Source organism: Myotis davidii, unplaced genomic scaffold (assembly GCF_000327345.1).
Source record: "Myotis davidii unplaced genomic scaffold, ASM32734v1 scaffold1193, whole genome shotgun sequence".
NCBI lineage: Eukaryota > Metazoa > Chordata > Mammalia > Chiroptera > Vespertilionidae > Myotis > Myotis davidii.
Window position 1 is genome coordinate 75,063 of NW_006284331.1, and position 8,717 is coordinate 83,779.

Consider the following 8,717-nt stretch of genomic DNA (forward strand, 5'->3'; position numbering starts at 1 on the left):
ATATGCAATAATATAGCCTCAGATTACAGACAATAAAATATGGTACAACTACGAGCAGAAAAGAGCAAATTCCCCATCATATGAGGGAAGTATTCACATTTCTCTCACTAGTCCTATATAATAAAAGAGTAATATGCAAATTGACAGAACAGCAGGATGCCCATGGGCCCTCACCACCACTGGCCCCACACCCCAGTGGTCATCCCCACCTGAATCGGGGGTGGGGCCAGCTGGAAAACTGCCCACAGCCCCTCGCCCCAGCCAGCCTGCCTCCCGATGGCCCCCGTCGGGGTGGGCCAGCTGGACCCCACCAGTGCACGAATTCGTGCACCAGGCCTCTAGTTAATAGATAAATAGAAACAAAAATCACCAACACTTGGATAATGTACATTCTTTTCAAAACTCGTGGACTTTTACAGTCAATTAACAATCCTGCAAATAAGTAGATTAAAAATTATGTTAAAAGTTGGTAAATACTAGGGTAAAGAAAAATATAAATAAGATATTTTCTAAAAGATATTTTCTGAAAAAAGGATAAGAAGGATCAGAAGTGTTAGTGCAGGAGTGAAATTTGGGGAGAGCTGTTCAAAGTGCAGTGTTAAATGTGATGGTCAGGAAAGACCATTGAAATTGTAACATCTGAATGAAGAAGACTAAGGTCTTCCAGAGAGAGGCATTCCAGAGAGAGGACACTGCTGGAGTAAAGGCCCAAGGCAGGAGCAAGCTGTTTATGTTTGAGTGGACTGATGAAGACGGAAAGAAAAGGTTAGGAGGAGACGTTACAGGTAGCAGAACACTAAGGGTCTCGTAGGCCAGGTCAGGACTGTGGCATTTGCTCTGAGTAAAAGGGAATGTCCTCAGAGTGCTGGGACCAGTGCAGTGACTCCATCTGACTCATGATTTTCAAAGACCTCCCTGGCTGCTGAATTGAGAATAGACCAGAGGAAACAAGATTGTAACACAGAGGCAGTGAATGTATGCTCTAACATTCTTTTAATGGATAACACATTTACTTAATCACAAAAGAAGCCAATAGGAGATACAGAAAAGGAGAGAAAGTAAAGGAAACCTGTCTGGCTGTGTAGTGGGAAAGAAAAGAGGAAGAAATGCCAGGTGAGGAGTAAATTGCTATGTAACTTGTGTTGTGATCCCTTCTTGTGACCCCATACATTTTTAGAAAGTGCAAACAGATATTTTAAATGTTCCTAGAATTAGCACGTAATTACGTGTTGTTCATTTGAGTAGTTACAGGTCTTTGGGTACTCACTCAGTCTCAAATAGGAACTTAATTGGGTTTTTCCTGAAACCCATCTTCCTAAATAGATGTTTACTCGGCTTCTTACTTTGGTAAAAGATACAGGATGTTTCATATTTCTCTCAGTACACAAAGAAGAACATTGAAAGTATTTATGCTTTAACACATCCTAGAAATTATAAATATTCTGATTTTTCTCTCATCAATAAGATTCATTGCCATCAAACAAACAGAAGTCACCTGATTAATCATAACACTAAATATTTCAAACAAAATTCTGAGTGTCTTCTCTGCCTCACACCATATACCACAACTCTAAAAGATGTACGGGAAGAACAGTGTCCTAACATTCACAAATCTGAAGTCTTAGTTTTGTGACTGAGAAGCATTGGCTTGTGGGTGGGAACCACAGCTGAGACTCATCAGGGATAGGAGGCAGAAGGAGAACAGGCTGAAGGCAGCAGAACTCTAGGTAAGAACTTGGTCTTCACGTCTCCAGATGATAAAGACTATGGTGCCATTTATTTTGTACATTACCGTATGTGTTTACACATGGATACACATTTTTGGGGGGTTTAAAATATATTTTTTTATTGCTGATAGTATTGCAGATATCTTCCTTTCCCCTCCCATTATTCCCCTCCTCCTAGCCCCTACAATGCCCCCCCCTTCCGCCCCAGATCTGCGCTAACCTATTGCCCATGACCATGGGCTATGCATATAAGTATGTAAGTTCTTTGGTTTATCTCTTCTCATCCCCCCAACCCTAGGTATGTCAGCCTATTTCATGCCTTCATGCTTTGGGTCTTATTTTGTTGGTCAATTCATTTTGTTCATTAGATTCCATAAATAAGTGAGATCATGTGATATTTGGATGCACATTTTGGAAAAAATAGTATTTACTCATATTTGCCAACTCTACCCATTTTACTTTGAGAAAACAATACACGTCTTTCTTGCCAAATAATTTCAGTCCTTCCATACATGTTTTTTCCCCTGCATCTACACAACTACTTGATATGATAGGAGTCGCTTCTCTCAGACTTAATAAAGCTCCAAGTGCAAATGGAATAATCTGGAATTGAGCAGAGCAGTTGCCTCATTTAGGCAGCTGTGCCCAGTGAGAAGATTGGGAGGAATCAGAAAATCCAGCAACTCACTTTGCTGCTGACCTCTGGGGCAAGTGAGTCTGAGTTTCTTCATCTGTAAAATACTAAACCCACAGGTTCTTTATGAGGCATAAGTAATACATATATGGATGTTATACAACCAGAGATAACATCAGAGCTATACCGGGCATACTTTATCTCTAACATCATTCAGTCAATCCCTTAAAAATGATTATTTAATTTCTGCAGTGTTTTATGAATTGTGCTATATCTTTCAGGATGATATAACTTCTGTCCTCCAGGGTTTTTGGTGTGGGCTGGGGTGATAGATGTATGTGTAGGACCCTGCAATAGGACAGAGGGACAGCAGATAACTGGGTAGGTAGGTGAAATTATAGAAGATTTTCCAGAGCAGAGATTGTTCTGTATTCTGTTGGCATCAGTCTTCTCACTTCATAAATGTTGACTGAAAACCTTGAAACCCAAATGTTGACATGAGTGTTTTCCTCTTCCTTTAAAGTTAAAGTGGGTGGAGGAAGGAAAGAGGAAATAAAGAAAAGTAATCAAAGCTATCCCATAAATGTATTAAATAAATGTATTAAGTTCTAGATGACAGGTAATTAAATCGCATTTCTATATTTCACCTTATTCAAAATATAAAATAAAAAATAGTTTTAATATGCTATTAAATTTTATAAGGATAGATAGATAGTCCAGGTGCAATCTTTTATCACAACTTGTGTGGAAGTAATCTTATTAAAGCACCTAGCATTTTTTCTGTGTTTTTTAGTATCAGTTTTATCTTTGCATAATTGTGTAGATTCAACATTAGGACTTTTTCAAGTATTCTCACCATTTTTAAACTGCTGTATTTCTTCTACATTGCCCATTCTGTTATTGCTCTTGAGAGTATTTCGGGTGTTATTGATTTCTTATAAAGCCTTCTTTACTTTTTTTGTCATCCTGCGATTATTATTCACTTTTGTAGGCAAGTGTTTCTATAAATTTATCCACTTAATTTACATAGTTGTAAGAGAGTTATTTTTCTGAATAACTCTGAATTTTAGTTAACTTAATTGATTGTCTTTTAGTGATTTCGGCAATAAACACATTCCTAAATCTTGCATGTAACTCAGTTATTTCTGGAAGGACCTTCACTAAGGGGAGCTTACTATTTTTTATATTGATTCAATTAGTTAATAAAATACCTTCCTAAAGATAACAGACTTCTGATACAGCATTACTGTGTGTGTGGGTAAAAAAAACCCACCAAATACGTTTTTTATTGATTTCAGAGAGGAAGGAAGAGGGAGAGAGAGATAGAAACATCAGTGATGAGAGAGAATCATTGATTGGCTGCGTCCTGCACACCTGCTACTGGGGATCAAGCCTGAAACCCAAGCATGTGCCCTGACTTGGAATCAAACCGTGACCACCTGATTCATGGGTCGACTCTCAACCACTGAGCCACATAAATAAGAAATAATTCAATTTAAAAACTAGAATTTTGTGAAGAGCGTGCTTCCTGAATTTAAGAGGAGCTTGACTGTTTCCCAATTGCTACACATGCTCTTCTCATTAATTTTATAGACTTTTTGTACAGTAATTGTTACAACCTTACAGAGTAAATTATACACCATTATAAATGAGCACAGGTACCTCAGTGAAGAAACTGTTCTAATTTCCGTGTTTTTCTACTTTCTTAACGCTCCTTCTTAAATCTCAGAAAAGGGACTACTATCATTTAGAGATTCTAGATTTTCAAAAAGTCCATAAAGATATGCATCTACTTTGAATTATATTTCTTTGGAGCAAGGTTAAAACAATATGCTATTGTGTTTATCATTCCCTAAATGTGTGACATGGCACGGTAAAAACAAGTTTTTCCTCTCTGACATGATTGATGATTCTTATATTTTTGGTAAATCATCATTACCCTAAAAAAAATCAGGCACCTGACTTTCTCCAGGCTCAACAGTATACCATCTATCTTTCTTTCTGTTAAACATTTCACTCCCCTTTTAAGCAGCTTAAGTATAGTCGAGAAGTGATTTCTTTTCACAATAATCTTGCTATTTAACTTCAGCTTGTCCTTATTAACTATCAACTCAACATATTTGGCTGAAATAAATGGGTATTGATTATTTTTGTACTGTCATTTGCAGTTCAAATTGGTCTTTACAAACAGTGAGATTCTTTTTAATAGCTATTATATGCTTAGTATGTATGCATAGTTCTAGTCTGGGGTTAGGTTCACTGTGCTGAATTCAGGCTCAACTTCCCTTAAAAGAAAAAAAAAAAAAGGAAAACAGCTCAGTAATAAAGCAAGAGCATTTCCACTGCTTCTTCAACTCTTTTATTTATTTTTTTATTGAATGCTAAGTCAAAGAAGGAATTCTGAAATTCAGGGGTCGGGGGTTGGGAGTGTACCGGGAGGTTACATGGCTTTATAACTTTGTGAGGATGGATGGTCACAGCATGTTGCCCCTTATTCTTCCCTTTTTCTGGGCAAAACAGACTATTAATCATTATTTCCAAAATGATACAGCAATCTTATTCTTCCTTTTTTCATATGCATGCTTAAGCACACTTTTATTTTTTTAATCCTTGGTGCTTTTATTTTAGTTTGTGATGAATTATTTCTGTTGAGTTTTAAGATCTACCGGAGTATAAGTCAAAGTGACAATAATTGATATTCAATATTTGAAGATTTCTTGACCATCTGTGACTCACATGGTAAGAATCCTACTCTATGAGATATCAGAAAGACTAAAAAACAGACAATGATATCTATGCAGAGTAGCATTGTGAAATGAAGGTTGGAATGTGGGAGTCAAAGTTCAGGTTCTTACTTGGGTTTTCCTGTGTTACTTTGCCCATGTCACTTAACTGTCAGACTTCCTGTTGTCTCATCTATAAACAATGATGAACTAATACCTACTTCAGAATTGTCAACTGTGCTTTATGATATCAAAGCCTTCAAATGGATTAGAATCTATGTGAATAAAGACACAAACATTGAAATGGAGACTAATATGAGCTGGAAAATCACTGGTTACTCTTCCAAACATTTAGTAGATATAATCAGGAAGATTCAGAAGGTAAGCATTGAGTGTATGTGAAGTGGTTGGATTTGTTTCTGAGTGGAATTAGGACTTAAAAAATTGGTCTCCAACAATAGGTAAAATTTGTAATACAAATATAGAATCTTCTAAATGTTCCCACCAGAAAAGAGCAGAATTCTGTCATTCATTAATTTATTCATTCCTTCATTAAATATTTATGACTGTAGTCTATGTACTGTACTTTGTTAAGGGAAAAGATGGAAGATGAAGTGGCTATAAAAAGAAAAAAAAATGCTTGACTTTTATCAGATAGTATATGTTTAATCTTTGGACTCTGAGAAAAACCCTCTTTACCACAGACTAATAGGGTGAATTTTCAGATGATAGTCAACTTTCTATGGCTTTGTACTTTAACAGAAATGCTCCTGTACATTCATTGTCAAATTTGAGGGCAACAAATGCTACCATTTTTTATTCTATATATTACCAAGCTTCTTAGACATATTGATTGCCATTTTAAATATAAGGGATTGTGTTTATTTATAGGCATGCAGTTTATTGTGTCCAATTTTGCTTATCATCAAGTTAAATAAAAGCTCAAGAAGTGCCAATCTCATTTTTTTAAATTGTCTGCATTTGTTCAAGATTATTCAATTAAATATTATCAAAACACAATTAAAATTTTTACTTTTCTAGAAACTAATAAGTCAAGGATATTTACTCTTTGTAAATTATCTTATATTCACTTTACTGAATAAAAATCCTTAAGAAGTCTTAAGGAGCTTACAGAACACAAAGCAGAAGGGCTTGCAAATACTCATTGCTTGTATACAGAACTTCATTTAGAGCAGTGGTTCTCCACCTTCTGGCCCTTTAAATACAGTTCCTCATGGTGTGACCCAACCATAAAATTATTTTTGTTGCTACTTCATAACTGTAAGGTTGCTACTGTTATGAATCGTAATGTAAATATCTGATATGCGGGATGGTCTTAGGCGACCCCTGTGAAAGGGTCGTTCAACTGCCAAAGGGGTCGCGACCCACAGGTTGAGAACGACTGACTTAGAGGCTTATCTAAATTACACAATTTATCTAATAAGTCCATTTAAGCACTATATATTTTTAGTTTGGGATGTGCTCACAAAGCAGCAAATATAATAATCTCAATGAAAGGGAGGAAGAATACCTTCAGTATCTTTGTTGGCTTAAAAAACCTTGGTGTCATGATTGAATCATTTTCCTTGGTTATAATCCTTGTCTACTGGTAGGGGCACCTGATTCCCATACAGTTGTCTCACACAGAAGAGAGCAGCTCCCAAATGAACTCCTCTCACCTTTCCCCTTCAATCCTAGGCCCTGCAGCAAAGGGAATCTGGGGTTGACCTGCCTTCTTTAAAAAATATAGTTTATTGATTTTTTACAGAGAGGAAAGGAGAGGGATAGAGAGCTAGAAACATCGATGAGAGAGAAACATCAATCAGCTGCCTCCTGCACACTCCCCACTGGGGATGTGCCCACAACCAAGGTACATGCCCTTGACCGGAATCGAACCTGGGACCCTTGAGTCTGCAGGCCGACGCTCTATCCACCGAGCCAAACCAGCCAGGGCTGACCTGCCTTCTGATAACTGGTCACCCTTGATGGCTGGTGGAGAGAGCAATGGTGAGAGGCTGCTGTTGAGTGCAAGGTGATGGTCTCCTAGGAAAGTGTTAGGAGGTGCCAGTGAATGGCTGAAGGAAAGCACACAAGTCAGGGGTAACAGAAGGACAACATTGTTTGGATGGGCACTCACTAGTTTGACTACCTGGCTCACACCCAGTGGTCACAGGGACATACATTTGCCCTTGGGGCAGGATTAGGGAGATTAATTCATTCAAACAAGAAATATTTCTTGAATGCCAAACACTGTGCTAAGCTCCTGCAATAGAGTGGAGAGTAAAACTGACACTGTCCCTGTCTTCATGAAGCTTACAGTGCAAGAGGAAGGCAGACGTTAAGCAGAAATTCCAGAAGACTAACATATAATTAAAATTTGTTATAAGTGCTATGATGGAAAACTCCAGGCTGTGGAGTTGAACCATATTTGGAGACCTAATTGGATAAAGGGGTCAAAGTAATGATTAGCAGTTATTCAGATCGAATAGATTATTCGAGACAAAGAAAGCAGTACATGTTGAGGCCCTGGATAGGAAAGAGTTTCAAGTGAGTATTCAAGGCACTTACATGTGCTAGGAGAGCTTCACAGTTAAAAACCATGGTTGCATGAAAAAGTGTGTTTCTGCAAGGAGGCTCTTAGGAAGTTACTGTGAGCTAGTTCTACAGCGAGGAGTTAAGTTCACTTGTCTGCAAAGACCTTCATGTGAACTTTTCTAAGACTTTACTTCCCAGCTCTTACTGACTTGAATTCAGAAACCTCCAGTGGAAATCTGTATTTTCCTCAGTCATGTGCTGAATAGGGGCTCCTGGGTATGCTGTGCTGTCTACTACAGTAGTCAAAAGTGGCTATTCAAATTTAAATAAATTACAATTCAATAACATGTCAAACTCACAAATCCAGTTCCTTAGTCCTTCTAGCCACATTTCAAGTGCTCAGTAACAGAAAATGGCTAGTAGCTACCGTATTGGACAGCACAGATATTAAACATTTACATCATTGCAGAACGTTCTATTGTACAGCTCACATGGTAGTCAATAGCATGGGCTTTCAAGTCAGACAGTTCTGGATTAAAATCCTGATTGTTGCATTTACTTGCTATATGGCCCTAACCAAGTTACTGAACATCTCTGAGACTCAGGTTAACCCTGAATATAATAAGAATGGAATAGATTATTTATATATATATATGGCTAAGTGGCCGGCCTTATGTCGATTGGACCATCTGATCAACCAACCAACCAGCAGGTACATATGATGCTCACTGGCAATTTAAGAATAAATGTTGACTCGTGCATGTGTGACACATATAAAGCTCTCACTGGTGCCAATCGCACACATGTTTTAATTTTATAATACTATATTATATACTGTTTTGACATGTAATTTTTTTGCAGGCACATAATTACCGTACAAATATTTCTTCTAATTAATTTCCCTTCAGTGTACACAAATCCGTGCACTGGCACACTAGTATCTACACTAATAAAAGAGAAAAATGGTAATTGGCGTACGACGCTACCCTTTTCATTGGCTAATCAGGGCTATATGCAAATTCACTGCCAACTAAGATTGGCAGTTAACTGCCAACAAGATGGCGGTTAATTTGCATGTGTAGGCACAATGCAGGGACC